This window comes from Ursus maritimus, unplaced genomic scaffold, assembly GCF_017311325.1.
Source record: "Ursus maritimus isolate PB19 unplaced genomic scaffold, ASM1731132v1 scaffold_18, whole genome shotgun sequence".
NCBI lineage: Eukaryota > Metazoa > Chordata > Mammalia > Carnivora > Ursidae > Ursus > Ursus maritimus.
In genome coordinates, this window is record NW_024424230.1 from 13,948,252 (window position 1) to 13,964,289 (window position 16,038).

Consider the following 16,038-nt stretch of genomic DNA (forward strand, 5'->3'; position numbering starts at 1 on the left):
TGGAGAAATGTCCTGAGATGGGAGAGTGATGCCGGAGAGCTAGTTTTTTGAGGGAAGAGGAGGAGTCTGGGTAGATTCCAGAATAGCAAGGTTATCCAGGGTGCTGTCTGGAAGGACCTGGAAGTGTTTGTTAGGCTCCTGGTCCTATCTCTAGGAAACCCGGCCTAAGGCAGAGTCTGCAGGGAAAAGGTGAGGATACTGTTTTGGCTGCAGCGTTTCAAGCAAATTCAGCTGCAACTAGTATGGAACGGACCGCACCAGAATGAAGACAGTTGCAGTAGGGTCATGATGTGAACTGTGCGTATGGACAGAGCAGGGAATCCTGAGTCCCTGAACGTTCCCTTTTCCTTGCCACTGTGATGCTGCCAGTGAGATGATGCTGGTGCAAGCAACAAACTGAGGTCAGTCCATCCAACCACCAGCTCAGTTCTCCCCATTCTCAGCACCTGCTGCTACCACAATCCAAGGCAAGATTCACGCTGTCTTCCTCTTCTTCCCCCCTCCTCCCTCTCTAGGCTCTGATGGTTCTGAGGCTTTGCTTATTCTCTGAGTCTGTCTGATTATTTGTTTTAACCATATTATGTGTTTTCTTGGAACAACTCTGACTTTGAAAAAAGGACCAGGAGAAGCGTAGGGCAGATTGAGAAACATGAAGGAAAAACTCTCCAAATTTGGCAAAAGCCAGGACTTGGCGAGACCTGTGAGTTAAAATGACCTGGAGGTTTTTCTGTCAGAGGAGTAGCCGGGACCTTAGGTAGCTCCATATTATCATCGGTAGCTTCGCTTCCTTCTGTTCTCACCTTGGTCAGGAGCCCACACAGGGTTCACCCATAGTCGCGGGGGCTGGACTACAGGCACAAATGCTGGTGGTTGACAAGGGTTTTGGCCTTTAGTAGAGAGAAGTTCTCTACAGAACTTTTCATACAGATGGATGAATTTCTTACACACGTTCACACAGTGAAATTTCTCAGTATTACAGGTGGCAATGTTTTAGGAAATAAATGACAGAACTAAGGTTTATACGGCTTGATTTGGAATCAGGCCTTTCAGAATCAGACCCTCATTTCTAAAATGGGTTAGAAATGTACCAAACAAAGATCGACAGGTGCTGGGCCGTGGGGTCCTGTCATGTTGTGCTGTTGAAACTGATGGAGTAAACTTGTTCACAGGGCATGCTAGAAGGTCTGCTTTGGCCCAACTACTGAGACTATAGGGAATTCACTGCACTGTACTGTCTACTTGTGTATATGTTTGAAAGTTTCCGGGTTAGAAAGTTCAATTTTTCCCTTTGTGTCTGGTGGTATTGGAATGTTGGAATGGCTATAAGCCCTTTGGAGATGGGGCTTAGAGGAAGTTGAGTTGGAGGTACCTTTAGTTTGGGTTTAGTGGGATATATTTGTGTTCTTTTGTGGTTTCTTTTGTATATAGTAGAGTTATCTCTATCCCTCTGGAGCAGGAGTGGCTTTGAAAAATACTCCTCCTGCCTAGTGTGCTGACTTAACTGGCATCTAGACACAGAAGTGTTGCTCAGAAATCAAATCATGATATTAAGGTATCTATTTCATGGCACATAGCAGCAGAAGGATGTGAGAGTAAAAGAGAAGGTTTGAAAAGCAGTCTGGAAAATCCTTCTTATTACCAGATGTGTAAAATAATACGTTCTTCCTGTAAAATTCAGTTCTTTGGTGCCTTCTCAAAATTGGAAGTTTTCTCCTAATCAGGAATACAAGAGAATGCAATTATATATGTACTGCATATTTTAATCCTTTTAAAAATAAGGATTTTTCAAAATCAAAGTTAGAAGATTTTTTTTTGTAAAAATAACCCCAATGTATTTATTTAATATATTCATCACAAGGGCTCAACCAGAGACTTAATTTAAAAACAGCAACAAAACAAAAGGATACCAGAGCTTAAGATACAGAGTCCTAGACAGAAGTGAAGGAAAGGACAGACCATCTAAGGAGAAAATAAAAAGACAACACAAGCAGAGAGGCTGGACAGTCAGGGTTCTCGGCTGGAGACCTACTTTGAGTAGGTTTCTTACAGATACTTCTTAAAGGCTGTGCGGTTTTTCCAGAGCTCTGCGGCATGTGTGTGCAAAGGGCTATATCAGTGTTGGGTTCTCCGAGCTGGCTCTGGATGGACAGGAGGATGGTCCTTCAGGCTGTCCAGGCAGATGTTACCCTGGGTGTCCACACTGGGGTGGTAGCAGGGCGTGAGGAACAACACTGTGGGCGTGTTGTAAGCGTAGCCACTGGGGAGCTCCAGGGAGAGCCCAGTATAGCTCAGGTCTTCATGCTGTATGCCAGCCGCTCCATGGATCGTCCCCACCTATGTGAAAAGGTTGTCTGATTCAGGGAAGGCAGAAATTCCTTTGTCACCAGACATCATGACGGCCGTCAGCATCTGCGGTAGCCTCTTGCCCACGAGGCCCGGGCAACCCGCTGGGCTTGGCTCCTGTACAGTTGTGGGCGGCGGTCACACTGGCAGCAACGGGGTCATGGTTCTGGGAGGCCACCTGGGAGGCTTGGGCAGGGAGACAGCAACTCGGAGAGTATAGCTGCAACCCAAATTTAGAAGATTCCTGTGTTGGTGGAGCTCAGACTGCTAACAGGATTGCAAACAACAAGGGAGCCTGTGTGTGAATACACCAATTTTATGCATTTTATGCATGTAAACTCAAAATCATTTGAAAATGGAGATCAGTCAAGCTAGAAGGAAAAATGACTATTTTCTATTTTCTCTGTGAAAATTATTATATAAGATAATTGTAATATGAAGAGCTGATCAAAAAGAATGCAGCCAAAAACGTAAGGATAAAAGTATTATAGGGATGTATCAACAGTGAAATAATTTAAACTATGACTTATTATATTTGCCAGGTTTTAAAAATTGTAATTTGATGTGATCTCTTTTTCCCATTCTAAACGTGTATTTATTTTTGTATTTAATTTTAATTTTAATTTATAATATTCTTTTTCTTTAAGACACCCCTCCCCTCCAATTGTATAAACTTCAGGGGCTGCAGTGGCCACCCCTGCTTAGTTTTCTTCACTGATTCCTCCTTTTCTGTCTGATTTCTAAACATTGGAAAGCCCCAGGGCTCAGTTCTTGACTGTCTGGATTCATTTCCCAGGTATATAGGTAGTCAGGGTTTAACCAGAGAAGCACAACCACAGTGGAATGGGGATTTGTTGTTGGAATAAGACCTTATACAGTTGGGGAGGAAGGTCTGAAAGGGGGCAGGGAGGAAGAGATGGGAGCAGAGTTCCTAACTAGGAAGTACTGGGGTCAGGGACGGGGTTGGGGCTTCTAAAGGCACATCCACTGGCTACTGTGGGACTGCGGTAGAGATGGAGAAGTCTGTATAGAAGGCTTTGCCTCTGAGCCTGGTGGTGGGTTTGGGGCTACTATTGGCCAAGAGGGCCAACAGTTGGGAAGGAGTTAGATGCAGAGTGGGAGAGAAGGGCATGAGGGGGAGCTCAGCAGTGCCTCTGTCAGCATCTAAGCACACACCCTTCAGAGAGCAGTGATGGCAGCTTCACTTCTGCCTTGCAATTTCATGCACATATCTTTTTTGGTCAGCGCTGATCTGAAACCATACAAAGAAAAAGATTTTGGGATATACTTCAGTTTAGCCAAGTGCACTCGGTTCAAAAGCACATGCTAGGTAATCTCACTTTGTCTCGTGGCTTTAATCCCACCCGTACTCTGATGACTCACGAATTTAAAAGCCCCGTCCGGCCTTCTCTGGAATACAGATTTATATTTAATTCCCTCCTTAAATCACCACCTGGATATTTAGTAGACTTTTCAAACTTAACATATTAAAAAAATGAGCTCCTAATCTTCTTCCCTGGGCTTGTTCTTTCCAGAATCTTCCTCTGAGGTCCAGGTGTTCTGGCTAAAAATCTCAGAATTGCCTTCACTCCTTTCTCTCCCACCCAACAAGTAATTGATCAGAAAATCCCATTGGCTGTTCCTTCAAGAAATATATCCATGACCTACTACTTCTATTGTGGTCTGGAAAATTGCCCCCGCTCCCCAAGAAATTCATACCCTAATCCCTAGGATCTGCGAATATTACCTGAAATGGCTTTAAAAGAGGCAGGTGGGGGGGGGGGAGTGTATTGGTTAAGGGTCTTGAGATGGGGAGCTTATCTGGATTATCCAGGTGAGACCTAAATACAATCACATGTATCCTTAAGGAGGAGGCAGAAGGAGATTTGGGGTCCCCCCCCAGAGGAGGAGGGGTTGTGACGATAGGGCAAAGAGAGATTGGGAGATCCTAGCCTTGAAGGTTGGAATGATGTGGCCACAAGTCAAGGAATGCTAGAAGCTCCCAGAGGCAAGAAGTGGAGTCTAGAGAATGCACAGCCTTGCTAACACATAGATTTGGGTCCAGTAATACTGGTTTTGGACTTCTGGACTCCAGAGCTGAGAGAGAATAAATTTCTGTTGGCTTATGCACCACGGTTGTGATCATATAGCAGTTACCAAAACCTATACAATTTTTCACCATTTCCTCCCTGGCAACTGTGTTGCAGAGTGCCACCATCTCTTGCTGGATTATTCCAACAGTTTCCATCTAACTGACCTCTCTGCTTCTGTCATGGCCCCACTCCCTATGGCCTGGTCTCAACACAACAGCTAGAATATACCTTTAAAAATGTAATTCAGGAGGTGCCTGGGTGGCTCAGTTGGTTGAGCATCTGACTTGGTTTCAGCTCAGGTCATGATCTCAGGATCGTGGGATTGAGGCCTGCATCACGCTCTGTGCTCAGCATGGAGTCTGCTTGAGATCCTCTCTTTCCCTCTCTTTCTGCCTGTCCCCTGCTCGCTCACTCACTCTCTCTAAAATACATAAAATCTAAAAAAAATGTTAAAAATGTAATTCAGATCAGGTCACTCATTTTTCAAAACCCTTCAGTTGTTTCCCTTCTCATACAGAGTACAATATGAAATTCTCATAATCAGCTTACAGAGCTCTAACTTGGCTCCTTTTTACCTGTTTGACTTTATCTTCTACATTCCTCCATAGTAATGTTAGCTTCCTTGATGTTCCTTGAGCATACCAGGTGTGTCGCTGCCTCAGGACTTTTGCACTTGCTCTTCCATCTGTTTGCATTGATCTCCCCACCTTCCATGGGCTCACTTTTTCACTTGATAGATGAGACCTTCTCTGACTACTCTTTTAAAAACACCAGCCATCCAACCTCACTCACACGTCCTAATGCTCTTCCCTTCTTACTTCCTCCACATCCATAATAAATTCTGACATATGTATTCTTGCTGAGTTGTTTAATTCTCCACCCTCACTCATTAGAATGTAAGCTCTGTGAGGGCAGGGGTATCTACCAGGGGTTTTTTTTCCATTGTTGTATCCGCAATGCCTACAAAGGTCTGTGGTACATAATAGATGCTGAATAGTATTTGTTGAAGGAATAAATTATCCACGAATGCTTAGGTTTTTTTTTTAATTTTTATTTATTTATTTGAGAGAGAGAGAGAGAGAGAACATGAGAAGAGAGGGAGAGGGAGAAGCAGACTCCCTGCTGAGCAGGGAGCCCAACCCAGGGCTCAATCCCAGGACCCTGGGATCATGACCTGAGCCAAAGGCAATGCTTAATCGACTAAGCCATCCAGGCACCCTGCTATGTTAGTTTTATATTACAAACATTTTACTCCATTAAAAGGTCTTGAGCTGAGTTGTAATCAGCAATCATCCAACTCATTCCTTGGTTTCATTAATATTCCCTGGAGATAGTAATGCTTCCACTTTCCCAAATGTCACTCTGGTCAGGAACTGATTCATATGTTGGATTCAGCTGTAATGTAAATAATGGGACTATCATGCATTCCGGAAATGAAGGCCTTCTCTCCCTTTCTGTGTTTTCCCCATTCCCCTACTTTAAACTGGAAGGAAAGGCTCAAGTGGGAATTTTGTATTCCTCTAAGGGGTTTTCCCAATCCAACAGTCTTTTATCCTGGCTGTGGGTTTAATAAGCACCGTTCCTCTTATCCATCCGCCTCTTCTAATTCTTCCTCCCCAGTCATTTCCTGTCACAGCAACCCTTTCAAAATTAAACTCCAATTCTAAAACAAATGAAGCGAAGGCAGGAAAGGGGGGATGAATCACAGCATATGGGAACAGCTTTGTTTGAAAGCATGATCAGCACTCTTTGCAAACAAGCTGTGACCATATGTGGCAGGGTGGGCGTAGAAGGAGTTTTAAAATACAAGTGATAAACTGTGATAAGTGTCTGAGTTATAAAGGGAAAGCCCATTAATGATTGGTTTGATAGTAACAAGTGATACCTTGAAAGAAGTCTGTCTCTAAGGAGATAGATATTTCTGTGCCTTTTTATAAATTGAAACATTGCAAAGAGGTGGCTTGTAGTGAGTTAAAATTCTTGCCCTGTATTAGCAGATAGCTATGGATAACTCATTAGGACTTGTTTCTTGGCTAAAACCAAGGTCACTTGAATTCAAATTTATTGATATACCAACAGAAGTTATTTTTAGAACCAGATTTATTGCCTCTAGGTGCTCATCCCTAAGGAAGAGAGAAAAGAGTTGTAAAGGATGTGTGTGTGTGTGTTTCTTTTATTGATTGTTTCATCAGTAAATACTGAGTTCTGACCAAAAGCCAGGCACAGTGCTAAGCCGTGTGTATTCGAGGTGGAGCAAAAACCCTGGGTATTATATGGTAAGCAAAAATCATCACAGTCCCTGCCTTCATGAAGCTTACAGTCCAGGAAGAACATAGCCAGTAATCAAATGGTCACAGAAACAAATGAAAAAAATAGCAGCTGTGGTTTATGTGGTTTGTGCTGTCAAGGAGAGCAACAGTATGGATCTTATGATACTCTGATAGGAAGCCTGAGCCAGTCTGGGGAGTCAGGAAAGTCTTCCCTGTGGTGATGATGGACTTGCAGCTGAGACGTTATTTAAGAGGGGACATGGGTGTGCACAGAATTCAGGGCAGAAAGAGTGCTCTGTGCAGTTGCCTGGGACAGGTGGGGTTGCAGTGTATTCAAAGGAGCTGAAAGAAGGACAATGAAGGGAAATGAACCTGGAACTTGATAGTGAGAAGTCAAGAAACAGAAAAAGGAGGGGCATGACTACCCAGTGCCTTGTGGGCTATGTTAAGGATTTTGATCTCTCAAGGAGAAGCCATTGGAAAGGGGGATGGGCAGCTAATCAAGAGTACATCCTCCCCAAACTCCCCTCCATTTTGGGTCACAGAAAATGTGCTGTAGGGAGGTGGAAGTGGTAAAAACTGGTTATGCTGAGTCAGTCTTTCATTTAACAAATGTTATGAGTGATTACTCTGTGTCACATACGGTTTTAGGTCCTAGGATAAAAAAGACAACCAGAAACTTAACTGATCTCCCCTCCAAAGGCTTACAGTCTAGGAGGCAACCACGGACAATTTACTTGCATGACAAAGATAGTCCCGTAAATAAATCATTGCAATTTACATAATGCAACAAAAGAACAAGGTAGGATGCTCTGAGCTCAAATGACAGGGGTCCTAGACTTGGGTGGAACTAACTGTGGGATTCAGGGAAGTTTTCCTCTGAAGGTTAGGTTGACTATTATTGGTAGGATTATTTGGAAAGTTACTGAAAACTTCAGTTCGCCTTTTATTTTCCTCTCTCAATCCCTATTTCATTAGGTGACCTTGACTTTCATGCTTTCTCTCTGTATATAAATGGCAGTGAGTACGTAGCAAGGCACCTGTGTTTCTGGAAGAAATGCAAAAGCCCATCTATTCTGAGGGCCAAGTGTGGGACATACATGGTGGTAAATGAAACAATAAACTATCAGATCATTGGGCAGCTCTGATTTCGTTCTGTCTATATATAATCCACCAGGAGGGTAGTAGTATTGATATTTCTAAATTAACACCCTTTTCCTTACTAAACCAATTACTTCCAACATGTTACAGTTCATCACCTCAAACTAGTTTTTTTTTTTTTTCCAATCAGCTGAAGACAGAAAATCCATAAGCAGTTTATCAGTGTGCGATGCTGTTTGCATTTCAGTGCTTCTCCCAATTTGGATTTTCATTATTCTTTGTACTCTTAGCCCAATCTCTGCACAAATTAATGAATTTATGTGAAAACAAGCAGCAATTCTTGTTTATAAATGTAGCGTGGAAACCAGCCAGAGCATACTTACTAGAAACTTCGGGTGTGGTTGATTATTCCTGAAGATAAAGCACAGTGTTGTTATTCTTCTAAATTGACCTAGCCCTTTACTGAAACACGCCAACCCTGTGCCTACAGTGGAATGGTATGTGGTAATCCACAAAGAATCATTGTAGCATGGTTTGAATTCTATCTGAACCACTTAAAAGTATATATCTATTTAATATACCTGATAATTCTGATTTAATTCCATATCAGTCATTTAACATTATATCTCATGGACAAGTTACTTAAATTCTCCAAGTTTCCCTTTTTTCTTTAGTAAAGTAGGAATAATTATAACTGCTTTGCCCTTTTGGTCTAGTTGTGAAATTAAATGAGAAAATACTTGTGATTATTCTTTGTAAACTCAGTGTTTATGTGTAGGATGCCATTATTACTACACATGGTAAAATTGCATCATTGACCCCAATTCTTCACCCCTTCCTGTAACTAAGCCTTTTGACATGTGAATTTGCAAGCCCCTTTCTAAAGAGGGGGGTATATTTCTCTGCCTCTTGACCTTAGCTTGGATATATTACTTGCTTTGGCCCATAGAGTATGGTAAAAGTGAAGTGTGCAGTTCTGAGCCTAGGTCTAAAGAAGCTTAATATGCTTCTGCTTGTGTTTGTGTGGTCTGCCAGTTGCCATGAGAAGAACATGTCCCTGGTCGCATGATAAAGATGAGGGGCATGTGGAGCAGAACTACTCCAGTCCAGTTACCCCAGCTACGACGCCAAGCCTACACGAGTTGGCTCCCAGTTGACCTGCAGCTATGTGGGTAAGTCCATCCCAGGTCAGCAGAACACCCAGACAAGCCATGTGAAGGAAATAAATATGTATTATTATGCAGCACCGAGGTTTTGATGTAGTTTTTAATGTAGGTTTATTGTAGTAATAATTGACTGACATATTATCCATCAGCCTTCCACCTATCCAGCTAATTAAATATCCATTGGTTCACTAAGACTATGGTATTTTCTAGGGAAAAAGACAGAGATTTCAGTTTTGAATGGATTTTTCCTTGTCTCCCTGTGCTTCTCTATGTTTTTCCTTTCTTGGTCCAATTTTTGAAAGTAAATTGTTCAAGAGTTGCAAATATGAAATTTTCTGTATAATACTCCAAATTATCTGAATAAAAGGCTCAATAGAAATCTAACAAATAATGTTTTAGTGCAATATGTAGGTGAGGAATTCTCTTAGGATCATATGCTTTCTTGTTTATTGTCTAATTTATAAACTAGACTTATCTACAAGTATATGAGAAAGGAAGGAACAGGGCATGAAATTTCACTAAAAGCCTTAGTATGTCACCCATCTTTGGGAGTCTTTTAGGATAATTCTAAGCTAACAATTCAATATAACACCCATTGAAAATATACCACATGTAAGGCATGGTGTAAGGTCCTGGGGAAATAGAAATGAACAAGACATAGTAACTCCCTCTTAATGATCTAGTAAAGGAAATGAAATGCAAATTATTCATGATATTGTATCTCATTAATTCTGTAACACACTTTTTTTCTGGTACTTTTTCACATGTTGAAAAAAGATGGTGTATCATAGTTTAGTTAATAGTGTTTTTTTCATTCTTTGTGGTATGTAGGATAATGATGCAGATTATATTTGATATCCTCTTACAACCAAGCAAATACAGAAATAAGTTGCTATGAGTACAGCATATACACTGTGTCATGGGATCAAAAAGCAAGGAGGGGTTACTTCTCTAGATAACGTAGAGGGAGACTTCATGGAGGAAGAAGCATATGAGATGGATTTCAATAAGAAAAAAGTGCTAGAATAAAGACTACCACAGGTCAATTGGTTCCTAAACTTTCTATTACCAAGGCGTAGTTTTATTGCGTATCTCTTCCCCTGTCCAGTGTTGTTTTCAAAATGATTTTGTCATAATAAATGAATTTGCATTTATCAAAAGATACTTCTCAATTTGATAGCAAACACCATACATTACTGAGTAATCAGAATTTCTTTTTTTTTTTTTTAAGATTTACTTATTTATTTTTAGAGAGAGGCAGAAAGGGAGAGCATGCGGGGGGAGGGGCAGAGGAAGCGAGATAATATCGAGTCGACTCCCCACTGTGCACAGAGTCCAATGTGGGGCACGATGTCACGACCCTGAGATCATGACCTGAGTTGAAATCAAGAGTCAGATGCTTAACCAACTGAGCCACCTGGGACACTGTTAATCAGAATTTCCATACAAAGTTAGCATTTTTGGCCAGAAGCCAAGAAATTTAATATCTTAGTCTCTGAAGTTATTATTCCGGGTAACTTTAATCTGCACTAGGATTTTTGAAGTATTGACGAGAATTCATCCTAGATGGGAACACCACTCTACATGAAATATGCAACATAAGAAAATATGTAGACATGGGACCCACACATTGTCATCCATAATATGGGTTGCCTGGTGCTTTGAGTAAAAGAGGAAAGATTAGGGAAGGGGGGGAAGGGGAGGAGGAGGAAGGGGACTTCTTCTTATACATGATCACCACAAGAAGTAAAACCTGGATGACTAAATTCCCACCAAAAGAACATAGACATGCCATAGACATGGTGAGCTTATTTGCTCACCTATAGCACAGTAGCTGCCAATAAGACAAGTGTGGGAGGAATGCATAAGCTGACCATCGTTTCTGTATTTCTGTTGTGAGGATTCCAAGTGAAGTATTGTGTAATAGTAAGAGCTTAAATTCTGGAGTTAGACCACCTAGGTGCATGTTCCAACTCTACTGCTTCTAGTTCTATGGCTTTAGGTGAGTTATTGAATATCTTTGACCTTCAATTTTCTTTTTTATAAATGGAGACAATGATATCAGTATTAGCAGATATTTATAAGAATGACATACTTTTTGTAAGTTGTCTGGTGCACAGTTAGCAAGACTTAACACTTAATTAGTTTCTTTTAGAACTTGCTTAGAAATCCAAATGTCAAAATGATGTGGGAAACAAAGGAAAGGAAAAAAATGGTAAATTTCCTTACTTCCCACAGCCCACTGGCAAGTCTTTGAAACAGACAGAGTGACAGTCCTCTAGGAACTCAACTGCCTCGATGTTAATACTTTGCTAAGGGCAAAAGGCAATCTTAGCCTGACCCCCAGGATCCTGTAAGTCTACTGTAACATAAAATTTTTTTTGGAAACTTCTTTTATCTCTACCCCCCAAGATATACATTGGCAATCATCCCCCAAACATATGACCCCCAATATACATCTGAAGGGTCTCATGATAAAGGTTTTAGTAGACAGTAATAAATGACCTTTTCCTAACAATAGCTAGCCCCTGAAAGTCCTGGAAACCTTGCTTCCAAAATTTCTTAGAGACTTCTGCAATTCCTAACCCCCTCCCAACTTGAAAGTAAATAATGAGCCACTCCTCACAACCCCAGTGCAGCTCTTTCTGCCCAAGGGTTCTATCCCTATGCTTTAATAAAACCACCTTTTTGCACCAGAGACATGTCAAGAATTCTTTCTTGGCTGTCAGCTCCGGACCCCAACATCTTTCCTACATCAGAAAGACTGCATGGTGGTGTAGAACAATAAATTCAGTCTTCTCTCTTCTCATCATGTCCTAGATGCCAAACTGGCTGGTAATCAAAACCCTAAGGAGAAAGCATATGCTCCAGACACCAGCTTTGTCTTGGCAATGGTCTGCGTTTAACTTGACGGTAAATAGGAGGTGACAGCTGAATCTGGTGTGGAGCTTCCGGGGGGTGGTTTTCCTGGAGGACTTTAACTGGAAGCTCATCTACTGCAAATAAATGATCATTGTTGAAAATACCTGAGAGTAGGGGAGAGAGGGTCTTGCAGAGGAAAGTCCTGGAATTCGTGGACAGGGCTAAAAATAAAAAGTGGGAAATAATGTTGATAGTATATCCTCTTGATGAGATAATCGCTGCCATCTCCACCTCTATTCCACAAGTTTCTTTAGCAATTCCTTTTAATCAGCCATATCTGAAATGGGCACTGTAGAAAATTTTGTCCATGAATATGCTTAAATATATGCTGATCAGCGATAACTCAACCTTAATCTTTGTCGTGTATTTTTGGAGTATTTAAAGTGCTTTCACCTTTACAATTTCATGTTTTCCATATGACCTTTTGAGGAAAGTGGGGTATTATCCCCCTTTTCCATATGAGGAATCTAAAATTAGGCAAGTGGCACAAGGAAACTACCTAATTAATGGTCATGGTTAGTAAGTGGAAAAGACCCCTACCTTCTGACTGAAATTTGAGTCTACTATGTCCTTGTCTTTATATGAAGATTTCCAACTATTTTCTCAGTAGACAGTAATAGTCATGATCCATCCCCTTTTTGGAGAGTTTTTCCTCTGATATTAATTATATTTTCTTACTCAACAGATTTATTTCAGGCCTTGCTGCTTCTAGGGTCACAAGAGACTAACATTTGCTGTTTTTCATCCTGCATAGTTTTGGGAGGATGTTATGGAAAATTGGCAGCATATCACTTCCTTCATCCGGTTTGATCCCAGGCTTTCAGAAGATTGGAGACTTGAACTTCTCATCTGTGAGAGTGAGATGAGGGTTTAATTATTGAACACCTGGTCAGAGTTAGATTTCATTTTTTTTTTTTTCACACCTTACGTCTGTTCACTTCTGATCTTTACTGACCAGGACATAGGCTATAACACAATTGATTCCCTTCCTTTTACCTTCTGGCAGCTGTCAAAAAGAGTAAAATCCACTGGCCTTCACAAGAAACAAAACTCTCTTCTCTGGTACAGAGAGTGTCACATTCCTTCCATGTTACTCAGCATTTTACAGTCACTTTGAGGCATAGAACACCCCCATCCCATTTTTCCCCTTCTCATTTTAAACAGGAAAGCACCTCTGAGAAACCCTTGGGTGAAGAAAAACAATGGCATGAAATCCTACTTAAGGCATCTCATGAAATTTACAACAGCTTTTTGCAAAAACCCCAGTGTTCTCATCCTTTTACTAGTAATTCTATTCAGATATTAACAGCATTTTATTAGTAATCGTGTCTATGATTGGTCAAATCACCTCTCTAATATTTCAAAAGGACCAGTTTGGTTATCTCCGTTACAAACTATCACCAAATTTAGTGGCTTATAACAACAGTCGTTCATTTGCTTCTGATTTTGTGATTTGGGCAGGCAAAAGAAGAAGTCATTGGGGTGGTGGTTCTAGTCATCTCTCTTGGAGTCTCTCATGCAGCTGTGGTGGCCTGGAGGCTTGAATGGGGCAGGGATGTTCAAGATGGTTTCTGTACTAAGGGGAAAAGTTATCTCCCAAAATTTCGTGTTTACCCAGAACCTCAGAATGTGATGTTATTTGGAAAAGGGTCTTTGCAGATGTAATTAGCTAAGATGAGATCATGCTGGAGTAGAATGGGCCCTAATTCAATATGAGCATTGTCCTTCTAAGAAGAGAAGAGGGAGAATGCCACATAACAAGAGACAGATATTAGAGTGATGTCACTGTAAGCCAAGGAACCCCGAGGATTGTTGGCAACCATCAGAAGCTGGCAGATGCAAGGGACACATTCTCCCTCAGAACCTCCAGAAGGAGCCAGCCCTGCTGACACACCTTGATTTTGGACTTGTAGCCTCCAGAAATGTAAGTGAATAAATTTTCTATTGTTTTAAGCCACCTAGTTACAGCAGCCCTAGGAAACAAAGACAGATTTACTTGCCTTAGCTGGGATGGCTGGAACGGCTGGGAACTGACCACCCCCACCTCCCTACTCCAGATCCCCACCCCCCTCACATCTCTCTTGGTTTCTTCCTCCATGTGGCCTCTTCACCAGAGTAGCTGGGCCTTTTTATGTGGAAAAGAATGGAAGTGGAAGCTACCAGACATCTTCTGGATTAGGCCGAGAGCTATCACTAGCTCCCTTCTGCCCTGTTAAGGCAAATTGCAGAGCTGGCTCACGTTCAGGAGGAGGAAACAGACTCCACTTGTTGATGGAGGAGTGACAGATATGCGCAGGAATAGAAGGAATTGTTGATGTCCATCTTTGGAGTCAGGCTACAAAGGCTGTAGCTACCTGAATTTTAATGAGTGTTCTATTCCATGATACACCTCTTAGTACAAGTTATTATATAGGCTTAATGAGACTTCTTACACTGATGATCTTCTAAACTTTCAAGTCATGTCTTTGAATGTCAGCCAGCCTACACCTGTGTCGGCCTCTCCCAGCTGGGCAAGCAGAGGTCCAGGGGTCAGGCAGCCCACACTGAGATTCTAGGATCTAGGATTCAGCATGGGAGTGGGTGCAGCTGCCCGTGGGAGAGGTCCTGTGGCATTGCTTGTGTCAGAAATGATTGTTTCCATGAGGTCAGTTCTGACCACAATCCATACCATTCTCCAAACTAGAGCTTATAGGATGACAGTGCCTTTCTGTGAAAGATTATAAATGTTGACACAATTAAGACAATGCATATAACCATGTGAAATAGGAGAAGAAGTTGCTGTACGAATAAAAGTCAACAGCTGAGTCCCCTGCCAAGAGTTCCTGCCGGAAGATGACGGCCACAGAGCTGACGCTGCTGGAGAAGTCCCTGGGGGCTGAGCAAAGGGAACAAACACAGTGCCCATGGTGAGCGCCAGATTCCAGTTCTTCAAGCAAACAATGGTCCAAGTCTACCAGGACTGACTACTATAGCAGCTCATCTTGTCAAGCAGGCCAACAAAGAACATTTGCTTGGGAGCACTGCAGAAGAAAAAGCAATCGTTCAGCAGTGGTTGGAATACAAGGTAACTCGAGTAGACGGACACTTCAGTAAAGATGATATCCACACTCTGTTGAAGGATCTTAATTCCTATCTTGAAGATAAAGTCTACCTTACAGGATATAACTTTACCTTAGCAGATATCCTCTTGTATTACGGACTTCATTGCTTTAGAGTTGACCTGACAGTTCAAGAAAAGGAGGAATATCTTAATGTGTCTCGCTGGTCTTGTCACATTGAGCACTATCCAGGGATTGGGCGGCATCTGTCCATTGTTGTCTTCATCAAGAACAGACTATGTACTAATTCCCACTAGAAGCTATCCATGACCTACAGAAGCATGATCACAAATATTTTAAATGGAAAGCGTATTCTGGATGAGAGAACCAATGTAAATTGATACACAGTCATTCTTTATTTGCTGAAGTTGATGGAATAAACTTACGTCTGAAAAAAAAAGTCAACAGTAGAAACTTGACTTGAGAGTTTTAGAGGGCCCAGGTATTGAACTTGAGTTGGTTTGATTCTAAATCCCTGTACTTCCACTATAAACTGCATAGTCTTTTATGAAGTACTGAAATGTCTGTAGAAGAACTTAAAAGATGGGCAAAAAAAGAAGCTATACCTTAATGTTATTAAGAAATGGAATGACGTTGTAGGGTAGTGCAATATGTCACTTTCTCAGGCTACATAATTTTTTCCCTTAAAATATATTATTAATATCTGACACGTACAAAAGAAGATATGTATTCTACATGTACACAATAATATAGGGGCACCTGGGTGGCTCAGTCAGTTGAGCATCTGACTCTTGCTTTTGGCTCAGGTTATGATCTCATGGTCATGAGATTGAGTCCATGTTGGGCTCCACACTCAGTACAGAGTCTGCTTGGGATTCTCTGTCCCTCTCCCTCTGCCCCTCCTGCTCTTTCTCTCACTCTCTCTCTCGAAAATAAATAAATAAATCTTTAAAATAATAGTAACAGTATAAACGGTGAACTCACACCTCATTGAAGAAGTAGAACATTGACAACATCATTGCATCAAACTTCTTCCCCTTCTCCATCTAGAAGATCTCCATCCTGGGGCACCTGGCCGGCTCAA

The 16,038-nt window shown here is 41.6% G+C and overlaps 2 pseudogenes; one reads left to right on the forward strand and one right to left on the reverse strand.

Moving 5' to 3' along the window:
- Positions 1-2,004: 2,004 nt before the first annotated feature.
- Positions 2,005-4,591, reverse strand: LOC103676214 (annotated as a pseudogene).
- A 10,136-nt stretch (positions 4,592-14,727) lies between these two features.
- LOC103676225 lies at positions 14,728-15,250 on the forward strand (annotated as a pseudogene).
- Positions 15,251-16,038: the final 788 nt, after the last annotated feature.